The 22,849-nt window shown below is 40.5% G+C and overlaps 1 protein-coding gene across 1 annotated transcript in view; it reads right to left on the reverse strand.

Annotated features, from left to right (window-relative positions):
- Window positions 1-22,849, reverse strand: part of HTR2C (5-hydroxytryptamine receptor 2C) — a 563,983-nt gene that overhangs the window by 540,490 nt on the left and 644 nt on the right. The window lies entirely within an intron of this gene.

Below are 22,849 nucleotides of genomic sequence, written 5' to 3' on the forward strand. Positions count from 1 at the left end.
AAAAAATGCAACTGTTAATATGAATCAGCAAAAACAGAGGATTAAAATAAATCTTTGTCACTCTATTATTTATATATAACCCCGCAGTACATGAAAACATAAATCTATCATTCTGCTCTCATGTTATTTGGAGCGCATGATTGATTTCTTTCTTTACATTGGATTTCACAGTATTTTCATAACTAATTCAGTGATGCAGAAGGCGCTTTCAGTGGGCCTCTAAACAATGAAAACAGTCATACATTAATTTCAAAATATCTGATAGAGATAATGCAACGCGCGTTACACAATACTATGTACTGACAAGTTATCAAATGCTTACTACAAAACTTTACAGTGGAACATACTGAGGTCAATTCAGCCACATGGAAAATGTATAATTTGAAATGTTCTATGATGCTATCTGTTTATGTATAATCCAGGGACGTAGCCAGACTTCGACGGGAGGGGGGGTCCAGAGCCCGAGGTGAGGGGGCACATTTTAGCCCCCCCTCCGGCGCCGCCGACCCCCCCTGCCATTGTCCACCCCCCACCACTGCTGATGATGACGCCACCACCAACAACTTTGCCCCCCCTGCCAACGACCCTCTCGACCCTCCTCCCACCGCCAACCGAGGTCCTCTTCTTCCGGCGCAAGGCTTTGTTCTGTTTCTGTGAGTCTGACGTCCTGCACGTTGTACGGCGGGAGGAGGGGGGGTCGAGAGGGTCGTCGGCAGGGGGGTCCAGGGCCAAATCCACATAGCTACGCCAATGGTATAATCATACATGTCAAAGTTGAACATTTCAAGTTTTGCCTGCTACTTGTTGGAGACTAGCTAAAGTCTGTTAATGCCATGGCTATTGTTTCTCAACTCCTATATAAACTGAGGGCTAAACTGTATGGAATAGACTTAAATTTCCACGTGGTATATGGATACGCTGAGCAGCTCGCCACACAAACAAATTTGGTCACATCCATTTAGGCCACGTTTTACTTGGTGTAAATCCCGATGCCTAAAATAGGCGCAGATTTTAGAAACGTCCATGCCCTGCCCATGGCTACGCCTCCTTTTCAACTATGTCACTTAGAATTTAAGCACACCACATTACACTTTGCGAGTTGTGCGCATAAATCTCAATGCCAATTAATGCTGACAACAGCATGTTAACAGCGCTGATTAGCTAGTTAACCAATTATATTATGCGCATTGTTACAGAATGTGCTTCGGTTTCTGTGCAGATTTTCTGTTGCCATATATAGAATCTGGGGATATGTGTGCAATGTATGTATAAATGTGAGTGCCTAAATTACAAAATTTCCTTTTTATGTTTGTGTGTCTAATCCCCAAATTCTATGATTGGCTCCTAAATTTGCAGTTAATCAGAGATAAATGCCAATAGTTTTTGAGGATGTAATGCTAATGTTTTATCCAGGTATGAGTAGAGTTGTTGAAGAACAATTTTCTCAAAAATTTTGGAGGGGAAGAAAGATTAGAGATTGGTCTGTAACTAGCAGGATCCTGGGGCTCCAGATGGGAGTGACTAGAGTGTGCTTCCAAATGCTTTGGAGTTGGTCCAAAAGTAAGCTAGATTAAAATACAGGAAGGAAGAGTGGTAGAAGATGATGAGCTAAGAATTAAAACAAAAGAGATTAGTCAAGATAAGATGCATTTCAGTATCCACCTTATAATTGAAAGAGAAAAACGCCTAGATTTCGACCCAAATCGGGAGGTAGACGTTTATCTCACAAAAACGAATAAATCGGTATAATGGAAAGCCGATTTTGGACGTTTTCAACTGCACTCCATCGAGGAAGCGTACAAAGTTGACGGGGGGGTGTCGGAGGCGTGGCGAGGGTGGAACTGGGGCGTGGTTATCGGCCGAGGAGAGATGGGCGCCTTTCGCCGATAATGGAAAAAAAGTATGTGTTTGTAGCTAGAATTTAGGGCACTTTTCCTGGACCCTGTTTTTTCACAAATAAGGCCCCAAAAAGTGCCATAAATGACCAGATTACCACCAGAGGGAATCGGGGATGACCTCCCCTGACTCCCCCAGTGGTCACTAACCCTCTCCCACCACAAAAAATGATGTTTCACAACTTTTTATTTTCACCCTCAAATGTCATACCCACCTCCCTGGCAGCAGTATGCAGGTCCCTGGAGCAGTTGTTAGGGGGTGCAGTGGACTTCAGGCAGGTGGACCCAGGCCCATCCCCCCCTACCTGTTACAATTGTGCTGCTTAATGCTTAGTCGTCCAACCCCCCCAAACCCACTGTACCCACATGTAGGTGCCCCCCTTCACCCCTTAGGGCTATAGTAATGGTGTAGACTTGTGGGCAGTGGGTTTTGAGGGGGATTTGGGGGGCTCAACACACAAGGGAAGGGTGCTATGCACCTGGGAGCTCTTTTACCTTTTTTTTTGTTTTTTTTTGTAAAAGTGCCCCCTAGGGTGCCCGGTTGGTGTCCTGGCATGTGAGGGGGACCAGTGCACTACGAATCCTGGCCCCTCCCACGAACAAATGCCTTGGATTTATTCGTTTTTGAGCTGGGCGCTTTCATTTTTTATTATCACTGAAAAACAAAAACGCCAAGCTCACAAATTGTCGAATAAAACATGGACGTCTATTTTTTTCGAAAATACTGTTCGGTCCGCCCCTTCACGGACCCGTTCTCGGAGATAAATGCCCATGGAGATAGACGTTTTCGTTCAATTATGCCCCTCTATGTCTTCCGTTAGATGCTAATGCACACCTAATAGCGTAAAATGGTGTACCTCAAAACACACTAAGGGGTCCCATGAAAAATGCCAAATCTGCGTGTAATAACCATGTGGTAAAAAATATGGTTTTTTTGAGGGAGCAGACAGTAGGCATGCCTGTGCTAAACAGTTAGTACACCCATAATACTACGCACTAACCCCCAAATTCTGTATATGGTGCCTTAAGCTATGCTATGCTTGGCCAAATTACTCAGACAACTTAAATTATTAACAAGCTAATCAACACCAATAAATTGATACTTAACCAATTAGCAGAACTAATTGGCATCAATTAGAATTTACTTGCACAACTTTTAGGCGTATTCTATACTGTAGTGCAAGTAAATTATAATGCGCACAGCCAAAAAGAGGCACGGCCATGGGCGTGGAATGGGCATGTTGTGGGCATCCCAAAAAACTGTGTGACCCTTTTCCTAAGCCGCATGGAGGGGCATAATCGAATGGGGCCAGCCATCTATATGGGCGGCCATCTTTAAGGCCGGCCCCATAAAGCGGCATACCTGACTATTATCGAAACAAGATGGGCCGGCCTTAGAGATGGCCGCCATTGGTTTCCGCCGATAATGGAAACTAATGGCAGCCATCTCAAACCCGGCCAAATCCAAGCCATTTATAGTGCAGTGGTCCCCCTCACATGCCAGGACACCAACCGGGCACCCTAGGGGGCACTGCAGTGGACTTCACAAATTGATTCCAGGTGCATAGCTCCCTTACCTTGTGTGTTCAGCCCCCCAAAATCACTACCCACAACTGTACAACACTACCATAGCCCTTAAAGGGTAACGGGGGGGGGCACCTACATGTGGGTACAGTGGGTTTCTGATGGGTTTTGGAGGGCTCCCATTTATCACCACAAGTGTAACAGGTAAGGGGGGATGGGCCTGGATCCGCCTGCCTGAAGTGCACTGCAGTACCCACTAAAAACTGCTCCAGGGACCTGCATACTGCTGTGATGGAGTCGAGTATGACATTTGAGGCTGGCATAGAGGCTGGCAAAAAAATGTTTATATATTTTTTTGGGTGGGAGGGGGTTGGTGACCACTGGGGTAGTAAGGGGAGGTGATCCCCGTTTCCCTCCGGTGGTCATTTGGTCAGTTGGGGCACTTTTTTTAGGCTTGGTCCTAAAAATAAATGGACCAAGTAAAGCCGGCCAAGTGCTTGTCAGAGCTGGCCTTCTTTTTTCCATTATCAGCCGAAGCCGGCCATCTTGTAACCACGGTCCCGTCCCGTCTTCAGTACCCTGCTGACACACCCCCTTGAACTTTGTCCGGCTCTGCGACGGAAAGCAGTTGAAGCCGGCCAAAATCGGCTTTCGATTATACAGATTTGGCCGGGTTTAGGAGAAGGCCGGCCATCTCCCGATTTGTGTCGGAAGATGGCCGGCCTTCTCCTTTGAAAATAAGCAGGATAAGCGCTTACATGTGCCCAACTTGTGTCAATTTGGAGTTACTGCCTGGCTACCATGTGGCCCTTGCGGTAATTTAATTTTTGACGTGCATCCGCTATGCATGCTGGAAAATAATGTTTTTTTTTTGGCGCAAGGCAAAAATCGAGTGGTAATCTTCATTCTACGCGCGTAGACAATTACCGCACAGTTAATGCGTGAGACCTTACTGCTAAGTCAATGGATGTGTACAAATTTATTTTGCCACATGTCCATTTTCGGCAAAAATTTTAAAAAGGCCTTTTTTGCAGGGGCGCTAAAAAATGGATCTGAGCGTGCTCAAAACCCGCACCTACACTAGGACAGCCCATTTTTCAGTGCACCCTAGTAAAAGGACGCCTATGTGCACGGTTATGGAATTCAGCTGATGTGTGCCTAAATTAGGCACAGGTATTTAGGCCTGGTTTTAGGTGACCTAACTGGGTGTGCCTAAATTTTAGGCGCATGAATGGCACATGCACATGTTCTATAATATGTCTAGCTCCGAGCTATATGTCTGGACTAATTGACTTACCAATTAGAAACACAAATGAATCAGCCAGAATGTACTTAACTCTTCACTTCCCAAGTTGTAAAAGCCTGAAGTATAAATCAACATAGGCGCCAAGTTTCTCTTACATATGCACACAGCTCTGGAATTCTCTACCAAAATGCCTGAAATCTACAAATAATCATCTAGAATTCTGAAAAAAACTAAAAAAAAACTTACCTGTTCAAGAAGGCATACCCACAGTATCTGACAGGGGTGATATGATACAGACGTTCAAATATTTGAAAGGTATAAATCCGCAAACGAAGATGGGAGGGCGGTAGAACAAGAGGACATGATATGAGAGTGAAGGGGGGCAGACTCAAGAAAAATGTCAGGAAGTATTTTTTCACGGAGAGAGTGGTAGATACTTGGAATGTCCTCCCGCAGGAGGTGGTGGAGATGAAAACGGTAGCGGAATTCAAGCATGCGTGGGATAAACATAAAGGAACCCTGTGCAGAAGGAATGGATCCTCAGAAGCTTAGCCGAGATTGGGAGGCACACAATTACCACAGCTCACTTTTAACTTACCTAACACTTCCTGCCTATCCTCCCCCACCCAATCTTTAAACAGCAAAAAAATTGTACTTGTCATCATGAAACGACTATGCTTATCTTCTATTACCAACATTCGAAATACAAGAAATGTACCTGTTAACACAAAATGATGTCATAACCACACTCTGTAAGCCACTTTGAGCCTACAAATAGGTGGGAAAAGGTGGGATACAAATGCAATAAATAAATAAATACAGAATAATGAAATTTTAATCAGGAAACAGACAGTTTTCAACCCCGACGCATGATCACACCCTAGCATTTTGTCTGAATCACCCCAACCTATTTACCGATACTTCTTTACTGTGTCACTGTAATAGTACCCCTATACTGTATTTGTTCACACCGGACTCTGTAACCACCTCTTTGGAATTATGTGAGCCACTTTGAGTCTACTAATAAGTGGGAAAAGGTGGGATACAAATGTAACAAATAAATAAAATAAATAAGTACGCCTAACTTTAGGCGTAGTTGATAGAATCACACTAACCACGTGGTTTTACGGCGCCAATTTTTAAGGCGCCATATATAGAATTTCTCCTAACTGGTTAACACGAGAATACCGCATGAAACCTTACCGGCTACAAAATGGGTGGCGGTAAGCGCTCAAGCAGTAATTTTCTTTCAATGGCCACATGCTATTGGCATAACCATTAATACAAAAATATACAAAAAGGCCATTTTTTAAGGCTGTGGTAAAATTGATCTTATTGCACAGGAAAAACCGGTGTAAGGGCGCACTAAGGGCCCCTTTAACTAAGCTGCAGTAAAAGGGGCCCTACACTAGTGGCAGTGTGAGTTTTTGCTGTACACAGAGTCACATTTAACTGCAGCGGGTAAAAAGGTGGGAAAAAATAGCCATCCAGTAAGATTACTCTTACCGCATGGCCAAGCATCGGGGAGCACTTACCGCCACCGATTGAGGTGGCAGTAAGGGCTCCCGTGGTAAACCGGCAGTAACCTGGGAGTGTTGTGGAGATGAAAATGGTAACGGAATTCAAACATGCGTGGGATAAACATAAAGGAATCCTATGCAGAAGAAAGGGATCCTCAGGAGCTTAGCCTAGAATGGGTGGCAGAGCTGGTGGTTGGGAGGCGGGGCTAGTGTGGGCAGACATATACGGTCTGTGCACTGAACAGGACAGTACAAATAAAAAAAGTAGCACATATGAATTTATCTTCTTGGGCAGACTGGATGGACCGTGCAGGTCTTTTTCTGCCGTCATCTACTATGTTACTATGTTGTGTTAGCGCCGTGGTTAAAATACGAAAAAAAATATTTTTCATTGCACTAGAAATGGCACACGCTTGAGGCACAACTACCACCGGAGGCAGTGTTGGGCCGGCAGTAGTTCTGGGTAACCGTGTTGCGACCCTTTAATAACAGGGCCTATTTCTCAGTGCACTTGACTTACAGTTGTACACTTTTCTGATTTACTGAAAACAGCAAAAAATGCACATTTGGAAATGCTTATTTGTCAGGTTCAGTTTGAAAAGTGATTCACAGAACTGTCTCTCTAATTGCTTTGAAAGTCTCCCAAGTTTAAAAGGCATAAGAACTAGAGCAATAGGCAATGTCATTTCGAAAGCCAGGTCAATCGAGAAATACATATTGTGTGATTAAAGGGAAATGATTAAAATACTCCTTTGCATATATGTATCTACTAAAAGTGTTTAAATGAGGTCATGCTATTAAATTCACCACCCTAGTTGTCTCTAAGGATGTTAAACATTCATGAGCTAAGCTTAGAGTAATGAGATAATGAGATACCTTTCATTTATTATTGCAATGTTTTTTGAAGCAGTATATTAAATACCAAAATTGACTTGCAGGATTGACAGCAAGGTGTCATGAATATTGAGAAACATACATTTTAACAGGTGAATCTACTAGCTATACTGTACAAAATGTTCCTTTTTTGCCTCACCAACTTGTCTTGTCCTTACAAGAATGTTTCTATAGCATAGGAGCCAACTCTGTTGGTGCCAGTAGGTTCTGAGCACCCCAATATTCAGCAAACCTCTTCCCTGTGTCTAGGGAAGGGTAACTTGTATTGTGCTTGGCATCTCCAATAAATTTTAAAACTGTGATCCCTAGGTTCCAAAGTGCTGATTATTAGTTTCATGGAGAGAGATTTCAATATTTGGTATCAACAGAAGCCAGCAAACCACAGTCTTCTTTTCTTGTTATGATAAATCATATAACCCCCTCACCCCCCCACCCCCGCCAAAAAAAAAGAGACTAAAATGGGAACATTTACCAATTCTTTAAAAGTCGCCAAAAATTGTGTGCACAAATTTGGATGCACACTCAATTTGCACATGCATTTTAATTGAATGAGCTAATTAGTGCCAATAGTTGGCTTTTTAAAAAGCAAATATTGGCACTAGTTACTTGCAATCTGAAAAAGGGGCAGCGGAAATAGGAGGGTCATAGGTGTAACAAGGGCATTCCTAAAATTAACGTGCGTTGTTATAAGCATGTACACATTTGTACCATGTTTCGCTTGGTAAAAATGGCCATGCCTTATTTAAGCACGATTCTTGGATGTAAGCGCTATTCTGGAAACCGTGCCTACATTTAATCATGATTTATAGAATAGCATTTTTTTTCAGCGACGATTTACTTAGAATCATATATAGTACCTATCCCTTAGTGCTGCCAGCTTAACTCATGAAAAATGAGTGACTGCAATTGAAAAAAAAAAATCAGTAAATGTACATTTTCCTAAGCAATTATGTAACTAAAGTGAACTGAATATCGATTGACATATACATCATGACCCTGGATATTCGATGCCAGTGCCAGGACATGACACAGCATGGGCTTATTTCCAGGGGGTATATTTCTACTCAAGCAGTGACTTTGATTTGAAAGTCTGCAGTTACATATTTGGCTCAATTGAAAAAGATCAGAAGTGCACAGAATCCAATTCAAAAACCAATTACTCAACTGTGGTCTAGTCTGCAGCACAGTGAAAACAAATCCTACAGTTGTTCCTGGATCATCACTTTTCCAAAGATTCTAATTATTTCCTGCCCAACTATATTCTGTTACTCTTAAAGCATCCAGTTTCATTTTAAAGTTATTAATTATAGGGCTGTATTGTTCAAACTGATCACTTTGCTATGTTTTTTTACATGTTATGGAAAGCAGATTACCCTTAAAAATTGGATATAAATGAATTATCGTAGAATTTTGGAACCATTTGGGAGATATGCAAAATGTAATTTAATCAACAGTGCTACTCAGAGCTGATGGAAATGATAATGTCAAAAAAGTTTCTTGCTATGAGAATAGATAATATGTAATCAACTATAACCAGGGTGAAGCAGGCCCTAATTACCTTTATAAGTTGTTGGTGAGGCCCCATCTGGAGTATTGTGTTCAGTTTTGGAGGCCGTATCTTGCTAAGGATGTAAAAAGAATCGAAGCGGTGCAAAAAAAAGCTACGAGAGTGGTATGGGATTTGCGTAACAAGACGTATGAGGAGAGACTTGCTGACCTGAACATGTATACCGTGGAGGAAAGGAGAAACAGGGGTGATATGATACAGACGTTCAAATATTTGAAAGGTATTAATCCGCAAACAAACCTTTTCCGGAGATATGAAAGTGGTAGAACGAGAGGACATGAAATGAGATTGAAGGGGGGTAGACTCAAGAAAAATGTCAGGAAGTATTTTTTCACGGAGAGAGTAGTGGATGCTTGGAATGCCCTCCCGCGGGAGGTGGTGGAGAGGAAAACGGTAACGGAATTCAAACATGCATGGGACAAACATAAAGGAATCCTGTTCAGAAGGAAAGGATCCTCAGGAGCTTAACCGAGATTGGATAGCAGAGCCGGTAGTGGGAGGCGGGGCAGACTTATATGGTCTGTGCCAGAGCCAGTGGTGGGAGGCGGAACTGGAGGTTGGGAGGCAGGGATAGCGCTGGGCAGAGTTATACGGTCTGTGCCAGAGCCGGTGGTTGGGAGGCAGGGCTAGTGCTGGGCAGACTTATACAGTCTGTGTCCTGAAGAGCACAGGTACAAATCAAAGTAGGGTATACACAAAAGTAGCACACATGAGTTGTCTTGTTGGGCAGACTGGATGGACCGTGCAGGTCTTTTTCTGCCATCATCTACTATGTTACTATGTTACCTCATTTTGGGCCCTGTGCTAATGCTAGAGACATCCAGATATTGCTATGGGGGTGTCTAGAGTTATCATGTGCTAAAAACGCTAGCATACCTTAGTAAACAGGGCCCTTTATTTTTAAGAAGACACTCTCTATATTGTTATTACTGTTAACATTTTTCATTCTGTCAATTTGTAGCTTTAAAATGTTTTAAATTTAATTTAGGGGTCCTTTTATAAAGTTTAATGTACGCTAATGGACATTAGCATGCACTAAGTGCTATGTGGCCTATAGGTATAAAGTAAGACATGCAGCATTTAGCCCCAGATTCTAAATAGCGTTCCAAAATTTACGTGCACTGTTATAAAATGTGGCCCTCTGCAACTAAATCTACATGGTGGGATTTACGTCACATTTTTGTTGCTGTAAATGGCATATAGTTTTATGCACTAGGATACCAACTAAGTGTATTCTATATACCACGCCTAAATCTAAGCACTTTTTATAAAATACACTCAGGTGAAAAGGTTTTCCGCATGGATTTTTCAGGAGAAATTCTGGACACGGAGGGGAGACAGAGGAAGGAGATGCACATGGATGGATGGGAGGGGAGAGAGTTGAAATGCTAGACATGAATGGAGAGGAAGTGAGGTGAACATGGATGGAGGAGAGGAGAGACAGAGGAGGAGATGCACATGGATTTAGGGGAGATGAGAAATTCTGGACACGGATGGAGGAGAGTAGAGTTGAAATGCTAGACATGGATGGAGGGGAGGGAAGAGAGAGGAAGTGAGATGAACATGGATGGCGGAGAGGAGAGGAGAAATGGTGGACATAGATGGATGGAGAGAGGAAAAATGCTGGATATGGATGGATGAGAGGGAAGAGATAGGAAGGAGAGATGCATATGGATGGAGGGAAGGGAAAAATAGGAAGGAGATGCATACTGACAGAGATGAGGGAAAGGGAAAAGAGGAGAAAAACTGCACATGGATGGAGAAAATAAGCAAAAGCTGGATCCACTCTATACCTCCTCCAGTCAAGTCTGCGGAGGACCCAGCTTTTACCTATGGATGTAGGGCAAGAAATGAAGAAGAAAGGAGGAAAGTAAAGAAATAAATGGAAAGGAAGCCATGTAAACGGAGTTAAGGGAACAGATAGAGAACAGCAGAATCAGAGACTGGGACCAACATGATCAAAAAAACAAAGTCACCAGAGAACAAAGGTAGAAAAATCATTTTATTTTCATTTTAGTGTTTGGGATATGTCCAATTTGAGAATTTACATCTGCTGTCTTATTTTGCACTGGGTATACTGGAGCTGTAACAGCTTACAGAAATTATTTATAATGAAAAAAAAATCACAAGTTATTTTGTTCTCCTATACTGGTATAGTATTTTCAATGATACCTGTTTATGTGTACCATGGCTGGTATAAGGGATGTGGCTACTGTGGGTGTGGCTAGGTGATGTCCCCAATCAAAATTAATACCAGTACCTTTTTTCCTACACAAAAAGTACTGGTTAGCAGGAACTGCAAAAGTGGCATTTTGAGACTCAAAGGTGAACAGGAATAATACTTAGAGGCTAATAAAGATAAGGTGCAATTTCTTAACAAATATTTCTGTTCTGTGCTCACAGCTGGATGGCCAGGAGCAGGACCACAGAAGACAAAACACAAATAGGAGGGAGTGGTAGTCCCTGGACAATTTTCAGAGGACTGTTTGTTAGGAGCTGTCTAAACTAATGGTGGACAAAGCAGTGGGGCCAGATGGCATGCATCCAAGGGTACTGAAGGAACTTAGAAAATTTCTATAAGTTCCACTTGCTGACCTTTTCAATGCTTCTCTATAGTTGGGAGTGGTTGCAGAGGACTGGAGAAAAACAAATGTAGTCCCTCTCCACAAAAGCGGAAGTAAAGAAGAGGTTGGTAACTACAGATCGGTAAGTCTGACTTCTGTGGAAAGTAAATTAATGAAAATGCTTTTAAAATAGAGAATAGTAAAGTTTTTGGACTTCAATGGATTACAGGACCTGAAACAACAAGATTACACTAGAGGCAGGTCTCATCAGACAAATCTCATTAATTTCTTTGACTGGGTGACCAAAGAGTTGGTTTGAGGTAGAACACTAGATATAATGTTATTTAGATTTTAGCAAAGTCTTTGACATGCTTCTGCATAGATGATTAATAAATAAACTGAGTGCCCTTGGTATGGGCCTAAAGTGACTGACTGGGTTAGGAACTGGTTGAGTGGAAGGCAACAGATGGTAGTGGTAAATTAAGTTTATTCTGAGGAAAAGGATATCAGTGGTGTGTTGCAAGGTTCGGTTCTTGGGCCATTTGTTTTTGTAATCAATATTGCTGAAGGGCTATCTGGTCAGGTTTGCCTCTTTGTGGATGATACCAAAATATGCAATAGGGTAGATGCCCCTGATGGTGTGGATAACACGAGGAAGGACATAGTGAAGCTAGAGAAGTGGGCTGAAAATTGGCAGCTAAGATTTAATGCTAAAGAAACAGAGTCATGCAAATGGGATGCAAAAACATGAGGGAATGGTAAAGTTTAGGGGGTGAAGAACTTTTGTGCACAAAAGAGGAGAGGGACTTGGGTGTGACCATATGTGATGATCTTAAGTTGACCAAACAGGTATTAAAGGTCACAGCAAAAGCTAGAAGAATGCTTGGGTGCATAGGGAGAGGAATGGCCAATAGGAAAAAAAAAGGAGGTGTATAAAAGGAGGTGTATAAGACTATGGTGAGACTTCATTTAGAATATTGTTTACAGTTCTGGAGACTGTACCTTCAAAAATATTTAAACAGGATAGAGTCAGTCCAGAGGGAGGCTACTAAAATGGCCATTGATCTTTGGCATAAGATTTAAAGATTTCAATATGATAGAGATATTTAAATACCTACATGGCATAAATGCATAGGAAACAAGTCTCTTTCAATTGGAAGGAAGCTCTGGGATGAGGGGGGTCATAGAATAAAGTTGAAATGGGATAAACTCAGAAATAACCTGAGGAACTACTTCTTCACAGAGTGGTGTTCATGGAATGGTCTTCTGGTGGAAGTGATGGAGATGAAAATAATATCTGAATTCAAGAGAGCTTGGGACAAGTACATAGGATTGCTATGGGAGTGACAGGTAGAGTAAATGTCATGGATGGGCAGACTGAATAGGCCATATGGTCTTTATATGCCTACATTTTTCTTTGTTTCTATGTATGACGACACTAAATCTCCAAAGTCCAGAAAAGGGTGGAAATATCCAAGGAGATGGATAAACAGATACACAGGAGTCACACTGAAGAGAAACTTTATTCAATGATCTGACACAATCGAGTTGGGTCACTTGCTGAAACATGGTTGAGTCGAGTCACTGAATAACGTTTCTCTTTGGTATGACTCCTCTGTATCTGTTTATCCATTTCCTTGACCTTCTCTGTTGTTCCATGGACTGAGTAATCTGTGGAGATTAGCCATAATATACAAATTCGAATTCACCATCACAACCACAGCTGAATCCATTCTGTCACAACTTGAAATCGCCTCGGTTAGAATTAATCACCCCAAATTGCAAAACACCTCAACGCAGTCCTACTCTACAGACCACCAGGCAATTGGCAAGATGCCCAAACATACTTCATGGACTTTAACTCAAACACTTGTGTCTCCACCTCAAACCTCATCATAAATCGGAGATCTTACCTTAATAAACACCCAAGAAAGCAAAGAGTTCCTACAACTGTGGGATCTTCATAGACCAAACACACAACCAACTCACACTAAAGGACACACACTAGATATAATCTCACACAAATTTGATCCTGACTCCAACCTTATAATAACAGATACAAAATGGACACCCGTACCGTGGTCAGACCACTATAAAGCATTAATCTCCCTCCAATGGCGAGCAAAAGAATCACCTAACAAACAAGAACAAAAAACCTACTCCACGACAGGAAAAATAGACCCGATAATATTCTGGCAACAAATCTACCTCAACGGATGGACAATAAAGGCAGATACAAACCAATTCCTCCTAGAATGGGATGATAGATGTAGATCAATAATAGACAATATAGCCCAAACTCAAACCAGTACCTCACACAAAAGAACTCCACACCATGGTTCAATGAAGAACTGAAAAAACTTAAAACACAAGTTAGAAGGTTAGAACGAGCGTGGAATAAAAAGAAATACAAACCCACACGTAATGCCTGGAAACAACTTCAAAGAAAATATAAATATATCATAAGACAAACAAAAAGATTACATTACAAAACTGTAATTGGACCTATCTACAAGGACACACATAAACTCTTCCAACTTGTGAACAAACTATTAGATATCACACCAGTCACAACAGTAAAGATACACCAGGAGCAGACAATCTCGCGAGATACTTTAATGAGAAAATCGTGCAACTACAACTTAAAATACCTGTCAGCACCATCAACTACGCCATACTCCTTGACTGTCTAGATCCAGACCCTGGTGTATACCCAGCAGACAGAATTTGGACCAAATTTGAGATATTATCGGAGGATCTCATCTCCCAAATGCTCAAAAGATTCGCCAAATCTCATTGCAAATTAGACATATGCCCAAACAAACTTATGGCATGTGCCCCTCAACAATTTATAACAGATCTAACAAACCACTTGAACTATATGTTACAAAATATACTCTTCCCAAAGGAGAAAGGAAACATTCTACTCACCCCTATACCTAAAGACGCAAAGAAAAGTGCTAGTGAACTAACCAATTATAGGCCAGTAGCATCCATTCCCTTAATAACCAAACTAACGGAAGGGATGGTGACCCTCAATACTACATGACTCCCAGTCAGGATTTCGGACTAACCACAGTACTGAAACAGTACTAGTTACTCTCATGACTAAATTCAGACAAATGATTGCAACTGGCAAGAACATACTACTTTTACAATTTGACATGTCCAGCATCTTCGACATGGTTGATCATGGAATACTACTACATATCCTCGAGTACTTCGGAATTGGAGGCAACGTTCTCAATTAGTTCAAGGGGTTCCTAACCACACGATCATACCAAGTGACATCTAACTCGACTATATCAGCCACATGGATACCTGAATGCAGAGTTCCACAGGGATCCCCCATCTCACCAACCTTATTCAACTTATTGATGATACCCTTGGCCAAACTACTATCAAACCAAAACCTCAACCCATACATATACGCAGATCTACATCCCATGTAAACAAAATATAAAGGAAATTTCCAATGACATCAACCAAAGTCTACATATCATGCATTCATGGGCGAATGCATTTCAGCTGAAACTTAATGCAGAAAAAAACCAATGTCTAAATACTCACTTCTCAACATAACATGAACAAATTCTCCACCATTAACACACCAAAACTGAATCTTCCAATTTCGGACACCCTAAAAATTCTTGGAGTCACAATTGATCGACACCTAACACTTGAGAGTCATGCGAAAAACACAACCAAGAAGATGTTCCACTCAATGTGGAAATTAAAAAGAATAAGACCTTTCTTCCCCAGGAATGTCTTCCGCAACCTGGTACAATCAATGGTACTCAGTCATTTAGACTACTGTAACACACTCTATGCTGGCTGCAAAGAACAAATAATCAAGAAACTTCAGACAGCCAGAACACAGCAGCTAGACTCATATTCAGTAAAAGAAAATATGAAAGTGCTAAACCCCTACAAGAAAAGCTACATTGGCTCCCTCTTAAAGAACGCATCACGTTCAAAATATGTACCCTAGTTCACAAAATCATTCACGGAGATGCCCCAGCCTACATGTCAGACATGATAGACTTACCACCCAGGAATGCTAAAAAAAATCATCCCGCACATTCCTCAATCTTATTTCCCCAACTGCAAAGGTCTAAAATACAAACTAATGCATGCGTCAACCTTCTCCAACTTGAGCACACAATTCTGGAACGCGCTACTGTGCAACTTAAAAACGATCCACGAACTAACTTCCGCAAACTACTGAAGACACATCTCTTTAACAAGGCATACCACAAAGAGTAACAAATGTGAACCCCTCTACAGAAATGTCTCATAACATTTGCTTGCTATACTAATATCAAGCTTTTTCACTATCATGTTACCCAAAATCCTCTGTAATACTAAATGTTTATTTCTTATACTTCTCCACAATTCATGATGTATTGTAAGCCACATTGAGCCTGCAAAGAGGTGGGAAAATGTGGGATACAAATGCAATCAAAATAATAATAAATAATTCTTCTTGTCTCCTTGTACTAAACCTCCACAGCCCAAAATCTAGAACCTGGGAATGTCCTTCCTCCTGAAATATCCAAGAAGAGGTTTATAAGTACATAAGTACATAAGTAGTGCCATACTGGGAAAGACCAAAGGTCCATCTAGCCCAGCATCCTGTCACCGACAGTGGCCAATCCAGGTCAAGGGCACCTGGCACGCTCCCCAAACGTAAAAACATTCCAGACAAGTTATACCTAAAAATGCGGAATTTTTCCAAGTCCATTTAATAGCGGTCTATGGACTTGTCCTTTAGGAATCTATCTAACCCCTTTTTAAACTCCGTCAAGCTAACCGCCCGTACCACGTTCTCCGGCAACGAATTCCAGAGTCTAATTACACGTTGGGTGAAGAAAAATTTTCTCCGATTCGTTTTAAATTTACCACACTGTAGCTTCAACTCATGCCCTCTAGTCCTAGTATTTTTGGATAGCGTGAACAGTCGCTTCACATCCACCCGATCCATTCCACTCATTATTTTATACACTTCTATCATATCTCCCCTCAGCCGTCTCTTCTCCAAGCTGAAAAGCCCTAGCCTTCTCAGCCTCTCTTCATAGGAAAGTCGTCCCATCCCCACTATCATTTTCGTCGCCCTTCGCTGTACCTTTTCCAATTCTACTATATCTTTTTTGAGATACGGAGACCAGTACTGAACACAATACTCCAGGTGCGGTCGCACCATGGAGCGATACAATGGCATTATAACATCCGCACACCTGGACTCCATACCCTTCCTAATAACACCCAACATTCTATTCGCTTTCCTAGCCGCAGCAGCACACTGAGCAGAAGGTTTCAGCGTATCATCGACGACGACACCCAGATCCCTTTCTTGATCCGTAACTCCTAACGCGGAACCTTGCAAGACGTAGCTATAATTCGGGTTCCTCTTACCCACATGCATCACTTTGCACTTGTCAACATTGAACTTCATCTGCGAAAGAATATGTTTTTCTGGAACTCATTCATCTGGAGGCACTGATTCAGTATCAGTAATCACCATCTCAAAATCTGATTAATGATTAATTCATGCCTCAATATCTGATATTGATAAGGCTTTGTTTTGTTTAAAGGACCAATAGCACTGGGCAGTGGTTCTCAACCCAGTTCTTGGGGCACACCTAGCCAGTCAAGTTTTCAGGATATACAACATGATTGTCCATGAGATAGATCTGTATAGAATGGAAGTTGTGTGCACAAATTTATTTCATGCATATTTATTGTGGATATCCTGAAAACCTATCTGGCTAGATGTGTCCTGAGGACTGTGTTGAGATCCCCTGGCAGAGGGTATTCTACTTATACTGTTTTTTTTTTTCATTATATTGTAGATTCTCTTCCCTTTTTTCTATTTTAAGTAGCTGTATTGTTTATTTTATTCCTCTGTTGCTGCTGGAGTTTTGTTTCACTCTCAAAAGCTACTTTTCTTATTATGTTGACTCATAATGCACATTTTGTCTTGTCTTAAGTTCCTAAAATGCTCAATAAACATGAAATGTAAACATATATACTCATTTAAAGCAATAAATTTATTTCTATAAGCAAAGCATGTGAAAGTCTACAATATGTAAAAACTAGCCGTTAAGCCCGTTAAAACGGGCGAGTATTGGTATGTTCTATTTTGATGTCTAACTGCCTCCCTCCCAGCTCCAAGGCCCCACTCCCTCCAACAGAGTAGTTGTCAAGTTACTGTCCATTATCATGGCATATAATTAACTTTGCATTTATTCCATAGTTCCAGCCTTATGGAAACATTTCAGTAAGCAGGTCAATATAACATTTATCCACAAAAGGGTCATTTTTATAAGGAGCTGCCTAAATTTAGACACCCAGAATGCATGCAAATGGCAATATTCAATCATTTATGTGTGTAAGTGCAAACTACCTCTTAAAAAACTGATCAGCATAAGCGTATGTACATTAGCATGGTGTGTACTTTCATTACTCATTATAAAATACAATCATTTACATGTGTATTTGCAATATACAGTAATGCTCATTTCCACTGCCTTCAATTAAGTTGCATTTTTGGCTACTTTATAAAGAAAGATAGGTTTGAAATAAAATGCAATTCGGGTGGGCACCTGGTTATAAAAATACCCTCCTAGAGTAATTTTATTGAGCATTTTCTACATGTAAATTAGGGTCTCAAACCCCATTCCTTAAGGTCTGCAAACCAGCCTGGTTTTCAGAATCTTTAGTGAAAATGCATGAGTAGATTTGCATGTCCACACCTCCATTTTATTCAGATCTCTCTCTTGCATATTCTGTAGGGATATACTGGAAAGCTGACTGGAATTAGAGAATCTTTGTGTAAAGTGTGTTTTAATGAGGAAAATGGTTCTTTAAAAAATTGCACAGCCAGATACACATGCACAAACTGTGATGGAGGCATTTCCAGATGAGCAGTTTAGGTAGAGCTATGGTGAAATTTATGGTTTATAGTTTATTTAATTTGATAAACTGCTCTTCTGATAGAGAATAACAGAGTGGTATACAGTGGTTGAAATCATATTTAAAGCCAAAGAAAGGAATGACACTATGACAGGAAAGTACACTTGGAATGAAGAAAAGACATTTAGAAATTGTGACTAAGAAAGATCTGGTGAGCAGAGAACAAAAATGACAACCAGAACAACAACTGACAATGATTAGTAATAAGACAAAGACAAGGTCAATAAGGAAAGGCCTTGATACATTAATGAATCCCAACAGCTGCCGACTTGGCAATGTATGTGCATATCTTAGAAAATATATATCTACACACATCTAGTACATACACACATTTACACTTTTTTTGTAGGAGGTATAAAATTACCCAAGGAATTTGTTTGTTTATTAGGGATACATTTCAGAGCCATTTTTATAAAGGAACATAGGTTCATGTTTATTAAGTTGCATTATGAAAATCACACAAAGGACAATTTTATAACTGAGTGCCCATATTTAGACACAATTTGCACATGCAAATTTCTAGAATACCAGCACTTAACATAACATTAAAATGTATATTCCACTAAAACCAGAAAAAGTTCTAAGTGGATTACAATAAGAGTAAAACCAGCTCAATGCTAGTGAATTACATTCACAATAAAAATTAACAAAATATCTCTAATTAATATTTCATACAAAATTGTGGTAGAAGAAATAAAACCTAAATGATTACATAATACTCGGGAAATCATGAAATTCTCTCAATCTTACAGAATGAAAAGTTTTCAGACATTTTCAAAACATATAATACTGAGTTATAGCTTACAGATCTCTTTACAAGTCATTCCAATCTTTTACAACTTCATAAGCTAGGGAAGCACGGAATAAAGCTAAAGATTTCTTCCCTTTAGGGGTTGGCATTGAAAAAAAAATTATTAAAGCTTCTATGATTTCTCATAGGAGATACAAATTGAAAATGTGCAAACATAGGGTGGCAAAATCCCGTACAAAACTTTGCACAAATAAATGTTAAAATAGTTCTCCCCTAAATTGGTAACCAATGCAACTTCTGATAAAACAGAGAAATTCTTGCAGCTTTAAGAAAAAAAAAAATCTCATGGAAGTATTTCATATAGTATGAAGTTCTCAGTGAGGTTTTTGAGCACCTCAGAAAAATTAAGGGCCCTGTTTACTAAGCAGCGCTAAGGGTGCGTTGCATTTTTAGCGTGTGCTAATGATAGCACATGCTAATAGCTAATTCACCCATTGGACTATATGGGCAACTCTAACGTTTAGCACATGTTAATTTTAATGTGTGCTAAAAACACTAGCACAGCTTAATAAATAGGGCCCTAGTTATAAGAATCTGTCCGTGACAGCAGCAATGCCTGAACAAGCAAACCAAATAGATCCTTCTCAAAGTATTTTTGAATATGCCGTAATTTATGTATTAATAAAAATATCTTTAATCAATTAATATGAGGTTCTAACGAATTTTTTTTTAAATAAAAAAGGCTCCTAACTGTAGAAACAGATACATATTCTGTATTATTTACCATGACTGAAGCAGGACTATTTTAAGTGGAATTCCCACTCACAAATGGAAATGTAGTTTTGTCCTTTTTTAATTTCAATGACTGTTTCAACATCCAGGACTCGGTCGATGTCAGATATTTTTGAACTCGTGAATATGACCACACTAAACAAACATAAATGGGGCGCACTATCGTAATATCATCAGCATATATATAGGTACAAAATCCTAAGCTTTCAAGTACAAAACCTAGAGAATGCTAGGTAGTGCTAAATAAACCCTCTGAAAAGACTTTGGGCCTCTTTTACTAAGCTGCATGGGCACCTACGCGCCCAACATGCGCCAAAATGGACTTACCGCCCAACTACCGCATCCAATACGCGTGTCTGAAAAATTATTATTTTCTGGCATGTGTAGCGGACGCACACCAAGTGGCATCTGGTGTGTGTAGGTCATTACTGCCCAATTCTTTACCACTAGGTCTATGGCTGGTGGTAAGGTCAGAGACCCAAAATGGATGCGTGGCAATTTTGATTTTGCTGCATGTCTGTTTTGGGGGGGGGGGGGAGGAAGAGGTACAGGTGCGCTGAAAAATGGTTCTGCACGCACCCAAAACCCACGCCTACACTACCACAAGCCACTTTTCAGCACGCCTTTGTAAAAGGACCCCTTTATTTTCTGTCACTTTATAAGTTCTATCTAGTAGAATTTGGCAGAACCAAAATAAAAGTTTCCCTGTAATACCTAAATTATCAATAATGCCTAACAGAAGCTCATGGTTCACCAAGTCGAATGAGCTGGAAAGGTCAAACTGTAAAAGAAGTATCTTTTTTCCCTCATTCAACAATATGGGCAGCCATTTTACATATAAACACATTGAAAAATGAATGACACTAGCTCAGCAGCTTCCACTTTGGACAGTCAGCATGTCCACATGGAAACAGTTGCCTGCCTCCATATTAGCTATTGCATTTTACAAACCTTAACATGTAAGCACTGTCAATTAAATATATATATCTTTTTTAAATTTATTTTTAAGCGCAAAATAGAGGAGATTCGGACACTTACTCTTTTAATATCTCATGCAAAGCATTATCTGAAATGCATACTTTTTAAAAATCTGTGCATGCCTGTGAGCTGGTGTAACTCTAGGGGGTCTTTTACTAAAGCTTAGCTCGAGTTATCTGCAGCAAGGCCCATAGGAATAAAATGAGCCCTGCTGCAGACAACTCAAGCTAAGCTTTAGTAAAAGATCCCCCTCTACATGGAAATTGTTCCCCACAAGTGTGTCTTGCCTTTCTATCATGGGGAATACACATGTAGATTTTTGTCTCACCCATGTGTGATAAGGCATTGATGTGTCCATATCAGGAAGAAGAATAAGCAAGCCAGATCACACCACTTCTCAGTTCAAATCAGTAGAAATTAGAAGATGTGCATATTTCTTTAGGAAGTGGGGGAACTACAAGACCCAGGAGGCAACAGAGCTGTGAGGTCAGCAGCAGAGCCAGGCTGGGAGAAAACCTTTGGAAAGACTCATAACCGAACAGCAGCAGATGCAATAAGAAAGGGGTCTGGTGGTTGAATCCAGCAATCCTCACAACTGCAGTAATTATCAATTATTTTGCAGACTGACAGAAGGAGTTTAAAAGAAACCTTTTTCTTAAAGTAAAGGTAGGGAAGACAAACACCAAGGGCAGACAGACAGCTATAAGTCCTGAAAGGTAGAGGAAGAACAAGGGATATTCCCCTCCCAGCCTCAGTAGCAGTCAGTCTCATAGCCTGAAGCAGGCAATGGTGCTAAGGCTTACTTCAAATATCCACTGGGAATGGTTGGAGCCTGGGAGGAATTCACAAGGCCAGATAGTCTCTGCTTCCATATGTTATTCAAATGAAGTAATCACTGTGGTGTGTCATTTTTCCCAATAGAAAGAAGAAGTGTGCAAAGATAGCTTATGTTTAAGCTGAGCATTGCTCATTGAAAAATATTGCTTATAAAAGGACAAAGTGCAACAGAAAAGAGGGTTTTCCAAACTGAAGATTTTTTTTTTTTGGGGGGGGGGGGGGGGGGGGGAGACGCTTGCCATCATGTTAGGACAGAAGAGGCTGAAAAGCTAGCCAGGTATAGGGTACAGTGGAGCAGGATCCACATCACAGAGGCTTTTATTAAATTGACTGCCAGCTGAGCCTTAGCTGCAGGTAAAAGGAAAATAAATTATGTACAGATTGATAGAATGATGATGCCTAGGTTTAAAGACTAAAAAGAAATATTCCATAGCTATGAGGGGAGAAGGTGTGTTATAAGGGGTAAATTTAAACAGTAATAGAAACCCCAGTGTTCTAGAGAAGAGATACTTTGGTTACAATATTTGTTTAACCAGAATGTATTGTCCCTGAGAACCCCAAGTTTTAAAGGAAAGAACTTGTTTTTGTCATGATTTTATTTTAAATAAAACAGTTGTAAATCAACTATATATGGTGGCCTAAATTTGTGAGGTCCTGCTTAAGTATCCTGTAGGTAATAAATAGAAATAAAGCAAATGATAGAAAAGAAAATAAGATGATATCTTTTTTTTATAGTCCGTCCGTACGGTTCATCCAGTCTGTTGGGAACCTGGATGGACCGTGCAGGTCTTTATCTGCCGTCATCTACTATGTTACTATGTTTTAATGGACTAAATATATTTTTTGATTAGCTTTTGAAGGAGACCCCTCTTCTTCTGACCTGAAGAAGGGTGATCTTCAAAAGCACTGTGTACATCTAGCAGCGCTATAGAAATGATGAGTAGTAGTAGTAGTAAAAGCTTATCAAAAAATATATTGTTAGTCCAATAAAAAGGTATTATCTTATTTTCTTTTCTATTTATTACCTTTAAAAATGGACTAACATGGCTACCACACCAGTTTACTCAAGATGGAAGTATCCTTTAGAGAAAGTGAAGCAAAGACACCTGGGGCAACTTTGTTTCCACTGCCACTGAGTGACACCAGGGCCATGTCGGTATGACACCATGTCACATCTAAGGAGAAAGAACAAAACGAAATATAGGACTTGGGAAACACTGCTTTAGGGTGGCTTCTGTCCTCCCAAGTCCAGTCCTAGAATACGATAGCCACAATGAATATTGTCACGCTCTCCGTCCGCTCGACC

This window comes from Microcaecilia unicolor, chromosome 7 (genome assembly GCF_901765095.1).
Source record: "Microcaecilia unicolor chromosome 7, aMicUni1.1, whole genome shotgun sequence".
NCBI lineage: Eukaryota > Metazoa > Chordata > Amphibia > Gymnophiona > Siphonopidae > Microcaecilia > Microcaecilia unicolor.